Below are 23850 nucleotides of genomic sequence, written 5' to 3'. Positions count from 1 at the left end.
TTCCCATATTGCTTGAAACCTGTGGCCTGCTTAATAATGTGGAACGTTCTTCTTAAGTAGTTTTCCTTTGATTGGGCACACCTGGCAAACTAATTATCACAGGTGTCTGAGATTGATTACAATGATCCAAAGAGCCCTAAGACACAATACCGTCCATGAGTTTAATTGAAAAACTAATAATTAAATGTTTATGACTTAAATCCAATGTGCATAATAATTTGGAACACGGTGTATTTGTGGTTAATGTTTAATTTGTGGAGGGCAGCAATAAAGAGTCCTGGACATGGCACCATCCAACCTAAGGACTTATGGACAGTTGACTTCAGGATTTTTCCCAGAGCCATTCCCCAGGTGACATATCCCACTTTATGCCATACAGTGGGATATGTCTTGGCTAAATAGAACAAAATGCAGGGCATTACCCGGTCATTGCCTGCTCCATGGTTTCAGTCACACTAATTGACATCAGCACCAAAATCAGTTAATGCGTATAACGTAGAAATGTGAGCGCCACACTTTCTGTTGCCCAAACCCGGTAATGGAGGGGGGCCCAGGCAACTTGGCTGTATGGGGCCCAGAAATTTCTCATGTTTTTTTCAACAAAAAAATAAAATAAAAAATTGGTTAAATAAATTAATTAATTAATTAAAATTGTAAATTAAACTATATACAGTAGCATTTTTCAGAGTAAGGTAATTCAAGTATACACACACTAGGGGAAGATTTACTACTGTGTCTGGGTTTTCGAAAGTGTAGAAAAATATGCTATTTGTAACAAATTGGCACAGTTTGGCACAATTTTGATGTGTGCACCTAACTAGACACTACTCACTCTCTAGTGTTCAGAAAATGTGGTGTGGTTTGGCAGGAAAGGGTGTAGCCTGTCGGAAAAGGGGTGTAGCATAAAGTGCATCAATGTGCGCCACAAAATTCTGAATAAGCCAAATCAAAAGTGGTATAAAGAAGAGAAAAGTGTCTAACAGGTCATGCAAGAGGTGCCAAATTTATCATGCAGCATGTTCCACTGTGATAAATTTTACACTACCTAACCATAAGACGTTAGTTAATGTGGACCACTGTTTGCATTTTATTTCATTCAAACAGTTGATCGGCTGTTGTATTGCAAGAAATACACAGAAACGGTTGCTATACAGTAAGAAACAAAACAATAGATTAAAATAATGAATTTTAATAGCTTCATTAAAAACAATGCTCAATTTTAATTTTGCTGATTAATGACATCAGTTTATGTAACTGCATTGATCATAGCTTAGTGTCAGCCATCATTTTTATCTATATTATACACCTTAGGTCAAAGTGATTTATACTATTGAAATACAAATGATCTGGATTCATAGTAATATTAACCTCTTCCCCCTGCTTGCATTCTGGGCCCTAATGACCAAGCCATTTTTTAAGTTTTTCCATCGTCACACTCGAAGAGCTATAACTATTTTATTGTTCCGCCGATGCAGTTGTATGAGGGCTTGTTTTTTGCGGGACGACTTGTAGTTTTTATTTTGATCACTTTTTATCACATTTTTTTAAAGTCAGGATTAACAGAAAACAGCAATTTTTCCACAGTTTTTTTATTTTATTTTATACAATGTTCACCGTGCGGGTTAAATAATGTAACAGCTTTATAGTCGGGATCGTTACGGACGCGGCGATACCAAATATGCGTAACCTTTTTGCTTTATTGTGTTTTTTTAATAATAAAGCAGTTTGTAAGGGGAAAAAGTGGGTTTTTCATGTTTTTTTTTCAAATTTTTTTTATTAACTTTATTCAACTTTTTTTTTTTACTTATCCTACTAGGGGACTTTCATATGCGATCACCCGATCACATTTATAATACACTGCAATACTTTTGTATTGCAGTGTATTACTGCCTGTCCGTTTAAAACGGACAGGCATCTGCTAGGTCATGCCTCCGGCATGACCTAGCAGGCATTCATAACAGGCAGACCTGGGGGCCTTTATTAGGCCCCCGGCTGCCATCGCAGACACAGACACTCGGCGATCTTATCGCCGGGTGTCAGTGGGATGAGAGGGAGCTCCCTCCCTCTCTCCAAAACCACTCAGATGGGGTGCACGCTATTGTGCACCGCATCTGAGGAGTTAAACGGGTGAGATCGATACGAATATCGATCTCACCAGCCGAGAGCAGGGAGATTTCACGGCTCCCTGCTCTGTTTACTTTATTCTAATGCAGCGCCGTGGAATAGCGGCGCTGTAGAATAAAGCCCTTTAATGACCGCCGTGAAAAGGCTAATCGGCGGTCATTAAGGGGTTAATGGAAAGTGTGTACGTTTTGGACCGCTAGATAGAAGAAGCAGTACTGTAAATATTTACTACAAATTTGAGACTAAAAGTACATTTATTGTAATATGTTATATTCAAGCCAGCAGGTCCACATCTATTATATATTTTGGAAAGTTTGTTTGAAGCACGATTTTTCATTGGTTTAAAAGCAGTCCATGTGACTGCTGCAGCCTGTGATTGGCCTGTGATTCGCTGCAGCGGTCACATGGGATGAAACGTCATCCCGGGAGGCCGGACTGGAGGAAGAAGCAGGAGTTCTAGGTAAGTTAACTTTTAATACTTTTAACTCCAGCGGTAGTCACTGTCCCGGGTGCTGAAAGAGTTACTGCCGATCAGTTAACTCTTTCAGCACCCTGGACAGTGACTATCGTCTGACGTCGCCTAGCAACGCTCCCCTAATTACGGGTGCACACACGTAGCCACCCGTAATTACAGGAGCCCCATAGACCACTTCCATCACCGTTTTCCCATCCGTTTTTCACGGATCCGTGTGTCTGTGATTGGAACCGTATGCTTCCCATGTGTACTCCGTGTACACTTCCGTGTTTCAGTTTCCGAGAGGAAACTGAAACCCGTTCACACTATGTGCACGATATTGTGAGTGCCACACATGCTATTCCCTGTCCAGCGGTACTCACTGTCCAGGGTGCTGAAAGAGTTACTGCCGATCAGTGCAGCCCCTTAACTCTTTCAGCACCCTGGACAGAGACTACCGCTGGACAGGGAATACCATGTGCGGCGCTCACAATATAGATTAATGGTTCATTAAAAAAAAGCTGCAATAAAAAAAAAGTTACTACTTAGCCTGAACTCCCTGCTTGCGTGCTTCTTCCTCAAGTCTGGCCTCCTGAGATGACGTTTCAGACCATGTGACCGCTACAGCCAATCACAGGCTGCCGCGGTCAAATGGACTGCCGCGTCATCCAGGGAGGTCAGACTGGATGTCAGAAGAGTGACGCGTCACCAAGACAACGTCCGGGGTACGTATGAATTTATTTCTCTTAATATCGCTGCGTTCCAGCACTGATCAGCAGCCTCTTCTCTCTATCAGTGCTGACAGAGAGAAGGGGCTGCCGATTAGTACAGTGCAGTATCTGTCTGTATGTGTACCTCTGCCCGCCCGGCCATTGCTAGGAAACGGCTCCGTCACACATGAATGACACACGGATGCCTTCCGTGTGGCTTCAGTTTTTTTGACGGCCCCATTGACTTGCATGGGCCTCACGGTCACGGAATCTCGGACCAAAGTAGGACACGCTCTACTTTTGTCGGAACGGAGCAACTGGACCGTCAAAAAAACTGAAGTGTGCATGGCCCCATTGAAATGAATGGGTCAGGGTGCGAGCCGTCTGAAAAATGGCTAGAACCCTGAAGAAAAAAGACTGAAGTGGACATGAAGCGTTATATGGGCCTGCCCGTACCGTAATTACGGCCTGAAATAGGACATGTTCTATATTTTTCAATGGCCCGGGCACCTTCCTGTAAGCAAACGGGAAGGTACCCGTGGCCAATTGAAGACTATGGGCTCGTAATTACGGGCCGTGATTACGGGCGTTTTTACGTTCGTGTGCATGAGGCCTAAATCTGTAATGAATATATTGCTTCATTTCATTTCTTTTATGCTTCTAATAATATTATTTACACTCCCTAGGAATTAAATTCATATCGAGAGGTAGCAATTAAATTCATACTGAGGTATTTAAATAGTGAGCTTTTACTCAATCCATACCGTAAGTGAACCTCCCGAGCAACGCCGGGTATAAAAGATAGTTTTTTTTATATAACTGCAGTATTTTATGCCAACATCATCTGCTGCTGAAGACTTCAATTAGTATAGTGAGGGTGGTCCAGCTGGCGAAAGTGGTTTTGGTTGTCGTATGCATGCCTCTGCATTTTGGACCACTTATTCTATGATAAGTAAAAACATAAATCAAGAGAGAGGTATCTGGAACATTTCTGGAACTTCCATTCATTTTACTGAAGCATGGACGGAACTAGCATTATAATATGTTCTTTTGAGGAAACAGTTTCAATCTGATACCGCTTGCATTGTGTGGTTAGTGTTTTATTAGGCCACATGGATCTCATAATGATGAGTCTTTTGCTCTTGTCCATCTGTATATTAGCCAGAATGGAGAGATACTGTAAATAAACGGGCCGCTCAAATGTTAAGTAGACGGCCATTCATTTGAATGGCTGCCATGCAATGCTCCATTTTTACTTCAATTCCGGATGAAGTGAAATATCTGGCCAGATGTGACATCCCCCGGCGATTACCGGTGATCACCGTGGGATAGAGAAGCCATACCAGATTTTTTTAGGAGATAAACCATTGACAAACCCTCCCTGAGTCTTTATGAGTCAATTCCATTAAAAATTTTCTTGTTAACACCAGTATACGGTTATGGTAAAGATATAATGAAATGGAATACCTTATTTTAGACATTAGTGGGATACTTGTGAGAATCTAGATAATAAAATACATTGAAGTTTCGTACTACAAAGATTATGATAGCAGTAACTTTGGTTTAATGTTGTGGGATAAATACATTATATGGACAAAACTATTGGGATACCTACACATTACACCTACAGACCTTGCTTTGTGCACTGCGGCACAGTCATGCTGGAACAGAAAAAGGCCTTCTTCAAACAGTTCCCACATAGCTGGAGCATGCAATTGTCCAAAATGTCTTGGTATGCAGAAGCATTAAAATTTTCCCTCACTGGTACTAAGGAGTCTAGGCAACCCCTGAAAAATAACCCCATTGCATTATCCCTCCTCCACCAAAGTTTACAGTTGGCACTAGTCAGGCAGGTGACATTCTCCTGGCATTCACCAAACCCAGGTTTGTCCATTACATGGGCGGATAGAGAAGCATGATTCATCACTCCGCAGAATCCACTGGTGGCATGCTTTACACCACTCTATCCAACGCCTGGCATTGTGCTTGGAGATGTAAGGCTTGCATGCAGTTGCTCAGCCATGGAAACCCATGCCATGAAGCTCCCGGTACACAGTTTTCGAGCTGATGTTAATGCTATGGGAGGTTTGGATCTCTGCAGTTATTTAGTCAGCAGAGCATTGGCGACTTTTTTTGCACTATGCACCTCAGCACTCGGCGACCCCGCACAGTAACTTTACGTGGTCTGTCACTTCGCGACTGTGCTGCTGTGGTTCCTAAATGCTTCCACTTACAATATAATGTGAAGTATTTAGGAGGTAAAAAATTTCACAAACTGAGTTGTTGCAACGACCCACAAATGTGAAAGGGTTCTCAGCTTTCAAGTTTTATTCAATGAAAATTATTTTCTAGGGTTTTCCGTCATTTCTCTGTTCAACTACAGTGGTGGTAGACAATGGTGTCTACAATCTGCCATTGTTCAGTAGAATGTGTCATATTTTCCAAAAACTGTGTGTTGTGTTAGGGGTATACGGCGCAAACTACACTTCCGTAATACCATTTATTGAAAGATAGTTATTGTCCTATATGTTTTTTAGAACGTGCAGTATGATCCTTAATTTGTAAGTGAGTGCTGAGTAATGCACTGTAGAAAATTATACATGATATTTCATTATCATTTCATTATAAATGTATTCATCTGAATAGCTTTTTTTCCCTCTGAAGCAATGTGCAAATTACCTCTGTGTGATCTATTAGAGCCAGCCCAATAACTTCAGTGAAAATTGTGTGCCTTTCATGCTAAATCTAGAAGATTCACACTATTAGATGTTCAAATTATCTGTATGACCTGTGCAATATAAGCCCAATTCACACTATTAAATGTGAAAGTCCCGACTCATTCCTTGCTGTTGATGTGTGACTGTACGTTCTGTCTATATTACAAGTGTATTTCAATATATACACCATTCAGCCATAAAATTAAAACCACTGACAGGTGAAGGGAATAACATTGATGATCTCGTTACAATTTCACTTCATTGCAAGTTAATGTGTTTCAAGCAGGAAAAATCGCAAGCATAAGGATCTGATTGACTTTAACATGGGCCAAAGTGTGATGCCTAGACGACTAGGCATCTCCAAAATGGCAGGTCTTGTGGACTGTCCCCAGTATGCAGTGTATAGTACCTGCAAAAGCTGGTTCCAGGAAGGCGAACTGGTGAACCAGTGACAGGTTCATGGGTGCCCAGGCTCATTGATGCGTGCAGGGAGAAAAGGCTAAACTGTCTGGTCTGATCCTACAGAATAGCTACTGTTTCACAAACTGATGGGAAAATTACTGTTGGCTATGATAGAAAGATGTCAGAACACACAGTGAATCACAGCTTACTGCATATGGGGCTACCACAGACTGGTCGGTGTGCCCATGTTGACCCCTGTCCAATGCCAAAAGTGCCTACAATGGGTATGTAAACAACAGAACTAGAAAATCAGCAATGGAAGAAGTTGGCCTGGTCTTTTTAATCACGTTTGCTTTTACATCATGTGGACGGCCAGATGTTCGAACAACCCTTAACGGGGGAAGTGATGGCATCAGTATGTCCTATGGGAAGTAGGCAAGCCGGTGAAGGCAGTGCCATGTTCTGGGAAATGTTCTGTTGGGAAACCTTGGGTACTTAAAATGTAGAAATCAGCAGCACATCACAAATATCATATGGGAGGTAATTCTTTAAACATATATAAACGGTGCATGCAGTGTCGAGGTCCAGCCTTTTCAAGCTCCACCATGACAGAAGAAATAGAAAAAAACGCAGCACTCATATCTAGTCCTGGAAAAGATGGATAGCTTCATTCACTAAAACATTTGTGAGGTCTTGACCCTAGTGTGGGTCTTTCTCGAACACCATCACAATAATCAAATATGCAAATTTCTACAAATATCAATTAGGCCAATACAATTGATCAGAATGTGCATAAAAACATCCAAACATCATAAAACTCATTTATATTTAACAAGGACAGAAGGGATGTCATGGTATCTAAAAGAATAGAAAATAGAAGTGGTTGATCAACTCGGCATCTCGCTCCCACTACTTTCCATGCGCCAATAGGTAAAGCACGTCATTATAGCTTACGTAGCCAACTCCAATATGTACTGGGTTATTTTAGTATATCTTCAGAAAGCATCCCTTCTAGACTGCAATAACACCTTTATGACCATTTTTCGATCTAAATATAGTCCAACCAGGGCATACCCATGTCGCAAGGTCATATTACTGTAGGGGACAAAGGCACACAACAACCTCTTATCTCCTACTGTTGAGATATTCTCAAACAGGCGACACATCACGGGAGGAAAGAGATAGATTGTGACCCATCTTGAAAATATCACCAGATAGGTGACATATCACAAAAGGAGACAATTCCCTTATGACATATCATACTATCGTGAAAAATTCAACCTCCAACCAACCTGGCCCATAAAGGCTGGGTTTCAAACTAAAGTTCTTAAGCATAGCTAAAGCTTCTGTTTGGGACTTCTAATTTTAAACACTTAGGAGGATGAGGGGAGGACAGAAGTAAAAGGGAACACATATGGGAGAAAAACCACATAAGTAACCCCTGTGTTACCTAAATCCCTATTATTTATAAGTAGTGCAAAATACTGAATTATATTCCCCATCCAACAAATATAACAGTTCATAACCTAAGGCTATGGACACATTTGAGGCCATTTTTTTTTAAATAAATAGATTAGTCAGTGTGTTTAGTGTAACTTTGTAATTAGTCTTTATAAAATAATCGTTTTACTTTTGGTGATAGAGCTGTTCTATATAGAGAATATAGAACAGCTGTGTCTCCAAAAGTAAAACTAATTTTTAAAAAAGAATAATTACAAAGTTACACTAAACACACTGAATAATCTATTTATTTTTTTTTCTACAAAAATGCCCTCAAAGGCATACATAGCCTTTAATAATTGACATGAGATCAGATTTTAAGTTTAGACCTTTTGGGAATTTGGTATCCATAGCGCCTTTCTGTTTAATATTATTCAACAGTCGCCTCCTCTCTTTTTGACTGGGGTTTTCCATTAGGCTGGCTGCAGCAAACTCAAGGATCTAAGGGCCTGTTCACATCAGCATCACCCTTCCGTTCATGGGTTCTGTTAGACCTTTCTGTTGGAGGAACCCATGAACGGAAAGCCAAACAGAAACCTAAGCTTCCGTTTGCATTGCAACAATGGTAATGGTAATGCTTTTAGCAGCATGCTCTTTCTTGCCGCGGTTCCATCTCTGACCTCCCATTGAAATCAATGAGAGGCAGAGAAAGAGTTTTTCGCAGCGTTATTTGTCCGGGGCATTTAATGGCCATGGCCGAAATACGTAGTGAAAAACGTTGCAAAAACCGCAGCAAGGAAATGCAGGCAGGTCAAAATGGCAGATTTTTCTGCCTGCAAAAATAGTCTGTGTGAACAGGGCCTAACAATTACAATTTATTCCTTTGTTTTTATCTCTGATTCTTTCATCAAATAGTAAACATCTTCACACTAAACCAGTTTAGCAAAGATATAAAATCCAGCAATGTATTTCACTTCCTTTCACTTTGTAGGTATGTATTGCTTTTAGTTTGTTCTTGCCTGTGAGTCTATTACTAATCTGCCAGAAACTACAGATATTAAATGCATCTTTTAGAGAATAAGTGATAGATTTATGGAGCAGATTCCTAGCAGAGGCGGTAAACATTTATATACAATAAAATAACTTGAATTAGAGATGGTAATACAAATAAAAGAAGTTACAATGTTGAATTGTGGACTGTTTAGTCATATTTAATGAGACAGGAAATTTATTAGATATGATGTTTCATATGCAAGTCTTAACGAACAATGAACAATGTTTATACGACAGTTTCCTTGTGTTAAAATGTTACAAATGCGCCAAAAGTCGCAACATTTTCAACTTTTAGGCCGTATCCCGTTTAAACTCATTTACCTTAACTTATGCCTGAAAGTAGCGTAAATTATAGCAGAAATCTATGCCTGCTCCTGGCTAGCGTAGCTCTCATTCAGTGGTGAATAAGGAGCAAGGATGCAACAAGTTTATTAAGGATGCGTTACATCTTACTCCAGCTTAATTTTTATTAAGACTGGCGCAGTCTTAATACATCTCCCTCTTAAACTGAATTGTGCTAAGGTAAAATGTTGCCTGATTTATTAAGAGGCACACACCTCTAAATAAACTTGGTGCCCGTGTGTGCACCAGAAAATTAAATCTATCTATTAGAGCTATGAGCAGGTGCATTTGCGCTGTAATATACGCAAATTTCTGTCATAAATTATAGCAAATCTGTTGGTTGGCAAAGGCCATGCCCCTTCCACCAAATTTTCTCACTACTTTTGAAAAATGGCCAGAGAAGCGTAAAACAGCAAAAAGTCCTAAATTGATGCGTAGATATGTTACACGCCATAATTTATGACTTTTTGACACCGCAAAAGTTCTAAAGCCATTAATAAAGGTTGCATTGATTCAGCAAATGTCAAGGATGTACAACTGCATCCTTATATATCAGATTGTGTCTCCGCTGCATGTGTTGGGCAGCTGGGAGCAGCTCAATATTCCACATTACTAGATATCATTCTAAGATATCTTATTGTACGCAACAGCAATGATAAAGAAATATTGCAACTCAATACTGGGTCAAAGAAAAACACTATCTTAGATCACAGCCTTGGGCAGTGAAAGCTTTTCAGATATTGTGCTTACAAAATGCATGGGACCCATATTTGTGTCGCAGAACTATGAGAACAAACAGGATAGGATGGTCTTTGTAGTCTTCAGCTTGAAATGAAAAGCTGTCATGCGGGGGTCTCTCTCCCTGCCGCCTCATCTTATGCCTAAGGATCTATCACACACGAGAGGACTAAACAAATTGTCCTTGTGTCTCCAGGGAAAAACTAGCCGTGTGATCTACAGTAAATCCCTCTCTCTCTTTGTGCACTGGTATAACCGGCTGTAATAGGTTGATGATAGTAATGTTACTTAAATCTTACATTCCTCTGGAGGCTGTGCGTGAAGCTTAACATGAAAAATACACTGCAATGATTCCCACCTACTTATAAGCTTACCATCAAACCAAGTTAATAAACCATAGAAACATTCCTTGGAACACCCATTTCTTATAACCTACTGACACACCACGTAGCACCTTACAGGCTCCTTGTTTCCATACACAATGGGATTACTTCAAGAAACATGAAATAGATTTAATAATCAGCCATCTTATAATGGAGTCAAGTCATGGTGTCCTTCACCATGCTTGAAAAATGCTAATTCTTCACTTCCAGATACAGAAATAAAGTACAGCCGTTCCAGTATTGGAGCACTGAAGGCAATGTATACTGGTTGACGGAAACCTTCCAGACTAAAGCCTATAGAGAGTTTGATTACACAGATAATATATCCATGCATATAAAATTGTGGTGGGCGGTATAATTCTCTGATCCTATCTGTAACCTTCGGCACTGCCACCAACAATTTAGGTTTGCTTTAAATGTCACTAGAAAAGGTTAGATGTAATATAAAGTATAGTATGGAAGCAGTGATGAATCAAGAGAGAAGCGCATACGTAGTAATATAAATAAGAAATTTACAATGTGAATGAGATTTTGTCAATGTCACATTTATCTTTCAAGCTCTAAGCTCATGTCCTCTGAGATGTTTGTTTTATCTGTTATGTTCGCGCATTTAAATAAATTAACATGTTTTGATTCAAACTAAATACAGCGTAATAATAGTAGTTGCTATGATTATGGCATTACTGAAAAGCGGCTGATGTCATGGCTGATGTTTTGGCATTTTTGTTTTTGGTTCTTCACTGCTAGTAAATTACAGCTGCTGCTTGAAGCCGCATCTTGATGCTCTTCAGCTATCCTCTTAATTTGTATCCATTGCCTTGCCGAAATTTCGCCCTGATTATTTTGTTTCTCAGTGGTGTAAGTAGTATTGAATATTGAATTTTAGCTAAAAAAAGCCAATTTGTCCATGGCACTTTTCTGGCAGTAACAAATTTATTTTTTATTTTTTTAACCGTGTGCACGGTGGCTGTACACTAAGTCCATGTGGCTGATAACTAGGGACTTATAGACACTATCTACGGGGCGGCATCTAAGCAAGAATACTGGACCTACATAATACGGCATCCAATTTTGGAATAGCAATTTGCATATATCCATCTAATAAGCATAATGCTGGTGGACAGGCATGGCTCAGTCACTCTCCCCACAGCCAGTTCACTGGATAGGGATTCCCTGTTCATTGCAGAACAGCCAATAGAAATAGTTTTCTGCCCTGCTTGTCAGGGAAGGAGCAGAGCCTCTTCAGTAGCATGGCAGTATAGCTAAGAAGATTCTTTCTTCTCAGTTTTTTAGAATTGTAAAGCTCTGCATCCTGACAGCAGATATTAATCCTGCACCCGACTCAGTTTTTATTGTTTTATTTTATTATATTTTTATTGGTTTCTATGGGAGTGCATACTGTGGATGTCACACAGTATATACCTTTACTACTCTGGATCTTAACTATCAGCTGTCAGGAGACTGATTATGCTCAGAGCCCACTCCCTGTAGCACAAATTAGCAGCTGTACCAAGGGGGACATAGACAGGGAAGAAAAAAAACCATGAGAAAGGTATTTTTATGTGCTAGAAACATTGCAGATTACTTTAACAGCATTTTCGATCTTCCCATATGAAAATGATGTGCTAGAAACATTGCAGATTACTTTAACAGCATTTTTGATCTTCCCATATGAAAATGATTCATGGGAAATCCCCTCAGGGTCCTGTAAGTTGCAAGGTTAGGCCTCCATGGATCGGTCTTGTTTTTCCAATACATACCACAGATGCTCGATCAGATTGAGATCCGTGGAATTTGGAGGCTATGTTCCTCAAACCATTTCTGAACAATTGTTGAACTGTTTCCACAATAAATGGAGCATCAGGTGCTTGCTCAACTGCCGGGGCAGTGCAGTGAGTAGGAAAAGGGGGTTCTGGACCCCCGTTCTCACAATCGATGGGGGTCCCAGCGTGGTGGCTCCTCCAGCAATCAGACAATAATCACCTATCCTGTAGATAGGTGATAAGTTTGGATTCTGGTCCAACCAGGGCCGCACCTACCATGAGGCGACTTGAGCCTCTGGCTTCAGGCGGCACACTGCAGAGTCTCAGAGGGGGTGGCATTAAGAGCTGCTGGCTGACGTTTCCACCACTTTTCAGCAGCTGCAAGATGTGCTGCATTTCTCCTGTGCCACCTTAATGCCCCCCTCCTGACCTCCACTCTTCTGTCCCTATTATAACATGATCCTGCTCAGTGTCGGGACAGAAGGTGGCGCGCAGCGTGTCTGCACTGCACTGCTGCCGGCATGTAGAGGCTGAGGGGAAATCCTGCCATGGAATCACCGATCCATATAGGCAGCAGCCTGCACGAAAGGTAAATGTAATATGTATGTGTAGTGTGTATATATATATATATATATATATACATACATATATACATATATATACATATATATATATATATATATATATATATATATATATACATATATATGTGAGGATGTAATGTATGTACTGTATGTTTACAGTATATTTGTGTGTATGTATGTACAGTATGGCCTCACGCACACAACCGTTTTTTCGCGGCCGTAATTTATCCGTGTGTTCAAGGGGGAAGACGGGCGCCATTTTATCTAAGAGCGACAGCCACTGCAGTCATCGCAGGAGTTGTCTGTCAATTTAAATGAATTGCCAGGCCCTGCCTGCTGTGAATGCAGGACCACCCGTCAATTCATTTGAATTGCCACCTCCTCCTGTCCCACACCCTTAAGGCCTTAATCACACGACAGTGAAAAATGGCCGTTTGACGGCCGTTCTTTTAACGGCTGTCACAAGGCCATTTTTAGAACAATGATGTTTTATGGGTGTATTCACACGGCCGTTTTTTAACAGCCCATGAATAACTGCCGTCAAAAAATAGGACATGTCCTATTTTTGGCCGTTTTAACAGGCTGACAGCCCCCATAGAAGTCAATGGATCAGTTTTTAACAGCTGTCAATACATGTAACAACCGTTAAAAACTGATCTGTGTCATGGGGATTTGCAAGGAAACTATTAATTCCCTTGCTGGCTATCGGCGGCGAGATGACATACTCACCGATGCAGACACTCACCGATTCAGCGCTGTCTTCTTCTGGTGTGGTCGCTAGTCTCACGGGTTCTGCGAAGGCGACGCGATAACGTTATCACGCCGCCTTCGCTGATCCCGTGAGACTAGCGACCACACCAGAAGAAGACAGCGCTGCATCGATGAGTGTCATTGTGTTGCCTTCACAGATCCCGTGAAGATGAGAGACCTTACCTGAAGAGGACAGCGCAGTATCGGTGAGCTTGTACGGCATTCATGTCAGGCTGTGTGGCATCATATACAGGAGGGCTGTGTGGCATATACAGGCGGGCTGTGTGGCATCATATACAGGGGGTCTGTGTGGTATCATATACAGGGAGGTGTGTGGCATCATATACAGGGAGTCTGTGTGGCATCATATACATGGAGGTGTATGGCATCATATACAGGGAGGTGTGTGGCATCATATACAGGGAGGTGCGTGGCATCATCTACAGGGAGGTGTGTGGCATCATATACAGGGAGGTGTGTGGCATCATATACAGGGAGGTGCGTGGCATCATATAAAGGGAGGCTGTGTGCCATATACAGGGAGGTGTGTGGCATCATATAGAGGGGGGCTGTGTGGCATCATATACAGGGAGGCTGTGTGGCATCATATACAGGGAGGTGCGTGGCATCATATACAGGGAGGTGTGTGGCATCATATACAGGGAGGCTGTAAATAGTGTCTAGGTGAACATATGACCTTCTTTTGGTTGTTTTCAGGGGGTTTGGGACAAAAAAAGCCTGACCAATGAATTTCATTAGTTTTTTTAACGACCATGAAAAACTGATGCAAAACGGCCATTAAAAACGGACAGACAGACTAGAAATGGATGAAAATTTGGAGACACTGATGCAAAACAGCCATGAAAAACTGACAGTTGACCAGTTTTTAATGGACATTTTTTTTCACTGTCGTGAATATCGCCTTACCTAACACTTCAATGTGATTGCTAGTAACCCCAGTCACGTAGCTAATACAGGGAATCTTCTGTCACTTTAGCAGTCCATGCATTAGCATTTTCTGGTGCACAGGACCTCCAAGATTCGTCAGAATTATTAATAGCGATTAATATTTCTGCCGGATCTCTAGTTCCTGTGTGCCACAATAAGAACTACAGTTCATTGACCTCTAGTTTCTATCGCAGCGCAGAGGAGAAGAAAGAAGACAGAAGACTGCAGTAAGTGAGTATAAGTATTTTTATTTTTCATACTGGTTATGTTTTGTTTTGCAGGTTCTGCTGGACCATTTGGACAACGTCATAGATTTGTTGGATTACTTCGATGATCTACATTTTTTAATAAAATGATGAAAGTGGGTTGTGTGAGGGAGTTTTTATTTCAATTAAAAAAATTGTTTTTTTATGTCTTTTTTTTTATACTTTATTACCGTCTTCGTAATAGCGGCTGTCTGACAGCATCCATTACTAAGGCTGGGGCTTAGTGTTAGCCAGTAAAAAGGCTAGCACCATACCCCCATTATTACCCCAGTACCCACCGCCATCAGGTGTACCAGGAAGAGCCGGGTATGATTCAGGACCCGACCATCTGAAGGGATCACAGTGCCCGGCCATCACTTCAGATGTTCAGGTATTGGATCGTACGCGGCTCTTCCCGGTACCCCTGGCGGCGTTGGGTATCGGGGTAATAATGGGAGGTTGGTGCTAGCCTTTTCACTGGTTAATAGTAAGCCCCAGCCTTAGTAATGTATGCTGTCAATCAGATAGCGGCCATTACACTGGCGGTAATAATGTACTAAAAAAACAGATAAAAACTCCCTCACACAACCCACTTTCACCATTTTATTTAAAAAAATAAAATAAAAAAACATAGATCGTGAAAGTAGTCCAATAAATCTACGGCATAGTCCAAACAGTCCATTGGAACCAACCAGAAAAAAAAAAGTGTATGAAAAATAAAAAAGTATACACTTTCCTTCTCCTCTGCAATGCACTAGAAACTAGAGGTCAAAGAAAAATAATTCCCCATCATGTAAGTCTGCTACCTGTCAACTGAAAAGTTATTCACCAGAGGGAATTTTTTTTCCACATGGAGGAGTTCCAGGTCCCAGGCCCAGGTAAAGCTTTCTTTTAAGACTCCACCATTGGGAAACATTTTTTCCTCTGGTGGAAGATTTTTCCATTAACATGTAGCAGTTCTATAGGGGTGGTGTTAGGGAGGGCAAACTCAGCAATTGCACAGTGCCCCCAAAATGGGCTGCTACTCTTAGGCAAGTGCTGTGTGCTTGCCTCCCGGCTAAAATTTGCCAGCTGGCCCTGGGCCGTTGGCTCCCTGCCCCACCGTTTTTTCTCGTAGGTCTGCGGTCTACAACAGTCCAAGAACATGCTATTGACGTCAGCGGCCTAGCGCGATTATGTCACTGCATTATGCCGTCCGCGCTGGGCCGATGAACTCAGCAAAAAGTCAGAACGTTCGCTTGGGTTACTTAGATTTGGGGGGGCGCCTTTCTATAGTTTATCTAAGGCAGCAAAGGGGATAGGTTCACCCCTGGGTCCAACCCCTTTAATTTTAAAACAAAATAAATAATCATCATTGAGACTTGCAGTTGTCTGGGAATTTAGTTATTGAATTATGTATTGGATGGATAGGATTAATGAATGAAGTCCCAAATATAATTTGACACAGTATATCCAAAGCTTACATTGTTTTGGTCTTGTAATAGAGTGCATCTTGATTAAAGGGGTTCAAACCAGGAAAGCATTTAGTGTACTACATGTCTTTGGGTCCTGTTTCAAAATAATAGATCCAGGTGAAGTGGATGTAAATTAATGTCAAAAGAAACCCGGATAAATTAACAGGATCTCTCAAAAGATCATTTGCATTTTATTTATCAAAATACATTATTGTGATCTTAGCCATATCAGCTATGTACCTTTTGCTTTTGGTTATAATAGACTCATATTTTAGTTGATGTTACAAACATTTTGAAGGCAAATGGTTAAACTTGATCTTTAAATATCTTTTCCAAAAATCCAATCTGTACTGTACCTCCCTGGAACAGTAAATAAAAATTACAGTGTAGCTTGATTCTCTGTTTATTACATACCGCTGGATCTGTCTTACAAGCTCATCTGAAGTGACATTCTTTTGTTTAAATTGCTTCTTACTCCCCTTTATTTTCACTGTGAAATCCCCGAGCGCATTCCAATTACATAGAGATATTGATTTTAAAATAATATTCACCAGCTTTTAAAGGCATTCAATATTGGTATTCTCTTAAACATTGCAGTTCAGCTTGGTCTGCTTACTATATATATTCTATATTCATGTGCTGGCCATGCGGATTTTACAAGGCATTTGAAAGCATCAAATTGTGTTTGAAATAATCTGTGCAACATGGAAAAGGTTTAGCAATACTTAACATGGCTAAACTCGTGTATCAATATGAACATTAATATAAGGCCTAGGCAATTAGAACTTCTGGCTAAGACATTAGGACAGATATACTAATGTTATCTAGGATTTAGACAGAGCAAACAAAGACCAGGCAGTTTTAAGATGCGCCGATTTATCACAGTGGTGCATGCTGTATGATAAACTTGGCAGATCTTGCTAGACATGCTAGATACTTTTCTCTTTCTTATACCTCCTTTGATGTGGCTTATTTTTCAAAATAATTTTGTGCCAGCTTTTTGGCACAATTTTTGCTTACTTTGTCACATTTTAATCACACTCCTTCCAGATAAGCCACACCCCATCCAGATAGGCCACACCCACTTTTTGAAAGAGACAAGTGAGGCCCAAAGATCTGTTCTTTTTGTCACATTTGCTTAATAAAAATGTATAAAACTAGATGCGACATTATGCGCCAAAAATACTACACATTTGGGCACATTTTACTAAATATTCTAGCCGTATTCATATAGGTATATCTTCCCCATTCTGCTGAGTGAGGAAACTTAAATGTGTTGTAAATCATGGTCATTAATCATGCAGGAAAAACTTCTCTATGGTATATTATCAAGGCTTTATTCAGCCTCAGCTCAGGAGCGAAATGCACCTGAAAAGCACCAACCCTTCCTAATAGAGCTATCCTCATGAAGCGATCTGCATCTGATGCGCAGTGATATTCAATGAAACTGCATGAAATTATTATAATTCCATCTTCTGATACTTTGCGTGTAGTGTAATAGATAGGTTACACTTAAAATCTATTTGACATTTAAATAAATTGAGACAAAATATGGAAATACGTAAAATAAAAAAGGTCTTGCACTTTAAAAATGAACACATTTGAACCAACATTTTTTTTGCATAAATCTATTGTTCCGATAAAAAGGGAAACTGAGGAACTTAGTTATTTACAAATTTGCATATTGTCCAGCTTTGAACATCATTTTAAAGTTCAAAGTGTGTAGAATGATAGGGTTATTACACCCTAGAATTCTTAAAGAGCTTAGTTCAGTTATTTCTGTCACCCTTTTCATAATATTTAGAGATTCTCTAGTGACTGGTATAGTGCCAAGGGACTGGCGCAGGGCAAATGTGGTGCCTATTTTCAAAAAGGGCTCTAGGTCTTCCCCGGGAAATTATAGACCAGTAAGCTTAACATCGATCGTGGGAAAAATGTTTGAGGGGCTATTGAGGGACTATATACAGGATTATGTGACAATAAATAGCATTATAAGTGACAGCCAGAACGGTTTTACTAAGGACAGAAGTTGTCAAACTAACCTAATCTGTTTTTATGAAGAGGTGAGCAGAAGCCTAGACAGAGGGGCCGCTGTGGATATAGTGTTTTTGGACTTTGCAAAGGCATTTGACACTGTCCCCCATAGACGTCTAATGGGTAAATTAAGGACTATAGGTTTAGAAAGTATAGTTTGTAATTGGATTGAGAATTGGCTCAAGGACCGTATCCAGAGAGTTGTGGTAAATGATTCCTACTCTGAATGGTCCCCAGTAATAAGTGGTGTACCCCAGGGTTCAGTGCTGGGACCACTATTATTCAACTTATTTATTAATGATATAGAGGATGGGATTAATAGCACTATTTCTATTTTTGCAGATGACACCAAGCTATGTAATATAGTTCAGTCTATGGAAGATGTTCATGAATTGCAAACGGATTTAAACAAACTAAGTGTTTGGGCATCCACTTGGCAGATGAAGTTTAATGTAGATAAATGTAAAGTTATGCATCTGGGTACGAACAACCTGCATGCATCATATGTCCTAGGGGGAGATACACTGGGGGAGTCACTTGTTGAGAAGGATCTGGGTGTACTTGTAAATCATAAACTAAATAACAGCATGCAATGTCAATCAGCTGCTTCAAAGGCCAGCAGGATATTGTCGTGTATCAAAAGAGGCATGGACTCGCGGGACAGGGATGTAATATTACCACTTTACAAAGCATTAGTGAGGCCTCATCTAGAATATGCAGTTCAGTTCTGGGCTCCAGTTCATAGAAAGGATGCCCTGGAGTTGGAAAAAATACAAAGAAGAGCAACGAAGCTAATTAGGGGCATGGAGAATCTAAGTTATGAGGAAAGATTAAAAGAATTAAACCTATTTAGCCTTGAAAATAGACGACTAAGGGGGGACATGATTAATTTATATAAATATATTAATGGCACATACAAAAAATATGGTGAAATCCTGTTCCATGTAAAACCCCCTCAAAAAACAAGGGGGCACTCCCTCCGTCTGGAGAAAAAAAGGTTCAACCTGCAGAGGCAACAAGCCTTCTTTACTGTGAGAACTGTGAATCTATGGAATAGCCTACCGCAGGAGCTAGTCACAGCAGGGACAGTAGATGGCTTTAAAAAAGAGTTAGATAATTTCCTAGAACAAAAAAATATTAGCTCCTATGTGTAGAAATTTTTCCTTCCCTTTTCCCATCCCTTGGTTGAACTTGATGGACATGTGTCTTTTTTCAGCCGTACTAACTATGTAACTATGTAACATAAAAAAAAAAGTAAATGAACTTTATAAAAACATTGTAGCATTGATCTTGTACTGATTCTGAGTTACAGTCTGTATAAGGGCATGTTCAGACGTGGCGGATTTGATGTGCGCCCTTTCCGCAGTGGATATCCGCAGCAGACATTTTTTTTCTGTTGGTTTCTATAGCTTTTTTGTTGTTTTGTTAAGTTGCGGAAAACCGCTTGCGGTGCAGATCTTACAATCCCCCACGAATTTGCATTAAAATCGGCAGTGGAAAATTTCCGTTACGTCTGAACATTCCCTAAGGTATGTTCCCACACACAGGATATGCTGCAGATTTTCTGCCATAGAAAATCTGCAGCAGAATCTCTAGGAAAATCTGGTAAATCTGTCACAGAAATCCGCAGCAAATAGGGTGTTTTTCTTGCTCATATTGCTGCGTTTTTTCTGCAGCGGTTTTACATGCGGATTTAGTGTTAAACATTGGTTATAGCAATGTATATGTGCACCTGCGGAATTCCAGCGGTCTTTACTGCATTTCCGCTGCGTAAATGCTGTAAAAACCGCAACAACATAAAACGCTTTATCCCATGTGACCGCCGCTGCTGCCAATTACAGGCTGCAGCAGTCTCCTGGGATGAGACATCATACCAGGAAGTCGGCCTGCTAGCATGCCGGCTAAGAGCTGCAGTTTTTCTCAGCGGACATTCCGTAGTTTGGTGTGCTTTTTCCCTGCGGCGCACAGGGCGGATACGCTGTGTGCTTACGCAGTGTATCCGCCCTGTGTGAACTCAGCCTATTAGTCCAGAACTCCATTTACAATTCTGCTGGCTTCAATGTTGAAATTGTCCAGTACTTTTTGACTGTACAGAGCTTGCACTGATGATTTGTGTGTCTCTTGACATTTGAGGCTGGGTTCACACGACCTATTTTCAGACGTAAACGAGGCGTTTTATGCCTCGTTTTACGTCTGAAAATAGGGCTACAATACGTCGGCAAACATTTGCCCATTCATTTGAATGGGTTTGCCGACGTACTGTGCAGACGACCTGTAATTTACGCGTCGTCGTTTGACAGCAGGGCACTTCTTTGCAACGTAATTTGAGCCGTTCTTCATTGAACTCAATGAAGAGCAGCTCAAGATTTACTAGCGTCACAGACGCCTCGCATAATGCGAGGAGGAGCTTTTACGGCTGAAACGAGGCAGCTGTTTTCTCCTGAAAACAGTCTGTCATTTCAGCCGTAAAAGCCTCTCACCGTGTGCACATACCCTTAGCGTTATTATGAATGAATTCAATTAAAAAGTGTCCTTACTGCTGGAACCCCTCCATATCACAAAAACAAAATGTTTGCCATGGAGCGCAATGGTCTCTTTGGCTTTTACCAGATATATGCACTGTGTCAGGTATTGTATCTTAGTTGCATCTCTGCCTCACTTAATTTAAAAGGCATTTGTGGAAGCAGTGGTGTAGCTATAGGGGTCACAACGATCACAGTTACGACTAAGCCTCTAAGCCTGGGGGTCTGAAGGGCCCCCATTGCCATAGAGCGATGACCGTGTTGGCCCGGTTCCAACTGTATCTGCGTCCTCAGGATGCAGATACAGTTGAATTCAATGCTAGAGCAAGGAGCTGATGTCTCCATGCTCCAGCATTCACTGTACCGTAAGCCATGAGTGGCTCCGCGCAGACAGGCGTGCTGTAGTGACATCATCGTGGCTGTCTGCGCTGAGTCACTCATAGCACAGGCCAAAGAAGAAGAAGGATCTCCTCCACTCATCGTCAGAACAGGGATATATAAGTAATTATTTTAATATTTTTCTATAAGCAGCTATGGGGGCATTATACCGGGTATGGCAGGGGGGCTGATATTGTGGCAGCTATGGGAGCATTATACTGTATGGGGGGCATTATATTGTGTGGGAGCATTATACTGTATGGGGGCATTATACTGTATGGGGGCATTAAACTGTATGGGGCAGCTATGGGCGTCATTATCCTGGGGGGGGGGCAGCTTTGGGTTGCATTATACTTTGGGGGCAGCTATCGGTGGAATTTTACTTTTGGGACAGCTTTATACTGGGCATTATACTGTGTAGTTGGAAGTTATGGGGCATTATGCTGTGCGTTGGAAGCTATGTGTAGCATTATACTGTGGGGGCAGCTATGGGGGGCATTATACTGTGTCTGGGCAGATATGGGGGCTTTATACTGTGTGTGGGGCAGCTATGGGAAGCATTATACTGTGTGGGGGTGTTATACTGTGGGGGCAGCAATGGGGAATATTATACTGTGGGGGCATTATAATGTGGGGGTAGCTATGGGGGACATTATACTGTGTGGGGCAGCTATGGGGGGCATTATACTGTGTGGGGGCAGCTATGGGGAGCGTATACTGTGTGGGGGAGTTATGGGGAGCATTATACTATGTGGTGGAATTATACTGTGGAAGCAGCTAAGGGGGGCATTATACTGTGTGGGCATCCATGGGGGCTGTTGGGCAAGGTGGCTGGGCATAGGCGCATGCAGGGGTCTGGTGGTGTTGGGGAGGGTTAGGGGGCCCACCTGGAAGAGGTGGGTCTTGAAAAGCTGGAGATACAAACGAGATTTTGGACTGCCAAAAAGGCCTATAGATGTGTTCTTCCTAACCTTTCCTCTTTCAACATATCCTGAGATGGGTGGTGTGAGATGACTAGCTATAAAATAAAACATGATTTTGCGATACTGTCACGGGAAGTCTATACTATATGTTTCTATATGTTTGTTTGAAATTGTCCTTAACCAAATTCAAGCAAAGGTAAGGGTACACACATCTATATGTATACCATTTTTATGCCGACTATCGCCATCTTTTCTGGACACCAAGGACCGTGACAAATGCCGATCAGTGTCAAATACCTGTGGAAAATATAATCTACCGTATTATTATATTTTTGGTTGTTGTCGGGTACAGTCTAAGAAAGGTGTTCATGCCATACAACAGATCTGCATTTTCATCCATACAAGCACAACCAGCCCATAGACTAAGGCATATGTCAATCAACGATTTCTCATTTTAACATATGGAGTTGTCGGCCAAACGTCAACCTTGACCGACCAAGCGTGAATGACGAAATCATTCAGAAAACACTCGTCTGAAATCACTAATGTATGGCCAGCTTTTACAACATATTTATGAATATTTATTGGTAACATTTTGCCTTATAAAAGTTAGGTTCTGTTTATACTGGTGTCATAAGTCAATGGGAAATGTCAGGGGTTCTGTCAAGGTTTTCGTCACTTTGACAGGAAGAATGGGGCAGCATGCTGCACATTCTTACCATCAAAAGTTGGAGAGAAACCCAGACAGAATGCACAAACAATTTGTTACAAAAAGGGCATGTAGAAGTTTTTACATGAAACCAGAATTAGTCATCTAGCATGACTCATGACATAGTACGTAAGGCTGAAAAAATACGTGCGTCCATCCAGTTCAGCCTATTCTTCTGCAATATCTAATCTATCTATCTATCTATCTATCTATCTATCTATCTATCTATCTATCTATCTATCTATCTATCTATCTATCTATCTATCTATCTATCTATCTATCATCTATCTATCTATCTATCTATCTATCTATCTATCTATCTATCTATCTATCTATCTATCTATCTATCTATCTATCTATCTATCTATCTATCTATCTATCTATCTATCTATCTATCTATCCATCCATCCATCTATCTACTGTAGTTGACATTAGCAGAAAATAAGTACAGGGCAAGTCTCCTCATACTCAGATCTTCTATCTATCCAGAAAATCCAAAAATGAGACAGCACCTGAAAGGTAAAGTAAAAAAAAAGTGAATATTTTTTGTTCACACATATCCAGTCCATAAAAAACCTTCACTTTTTTCACTTTATGCTGCCATTTTTTTTGAGTCGAATGTCCCAGGAGGATTTGCACCTATTTTCTATTCGCTGGGCCTCCCTCTCTTTGTCTTTTTTTTCCATGAATTGTACTTCAATAACACTATTTAGTTACTGAAATAAATTGTGCTAAGTATCATAAAAATGACAACAAAACATCCAAAAACTCCATCTTAATGAATGAGACATTATTATATATGGCAATTACAAAACACATTTCTGCGTACGTATTGGGCAGCCTTTTCTAAAAATAGTAAAGGGAGGAAACCTCCAGCTCACCAGTTTGTTGCGTCTCTTGACTCCTCACTCGGATCTCCGCTACGGCTGGCGGTATATGCAATGAAGAAGAAAATGGAATGATCCAGCGCTGAGTCCAGTCAAAGATTTAAAAAGGAATCGATGTTCCCATCTTTATTGGGGTGAATATATAAAATAATGTAGAGACGCAATCCCAAAGAATAGTGAGTAGGCAGTGGTGCCCTTAGCCTACGCGTTTCGAGCAGCTCCTGTGCTCTTAATCATGGCAAAGAAATGTGAGGACATTGTCCGTCCTGTCTGCTTAATAAGCGTAACTA

The sequence above is a fragment of the Rhinoderma darwinii genome, chromosome 2 (assembly GCF_050947455.1).
Source record: "Rhinoderma darwinii isolate aRhiDar2 chromosome 2, aRhiDar2.hap1, whole genome shotgun sequence".
Taxonomy (NCBI): Eukaryota; Metazoa; Chordata; class Amphibia; order Anura; family Rhinodermatidae; genus Rhinoderma; species Rhinoderma darwinii.
The sequence above is the reverse complement of the archived record's forward strand: the minus strand, read 5'-3'. Positions refer to the sequence as shown.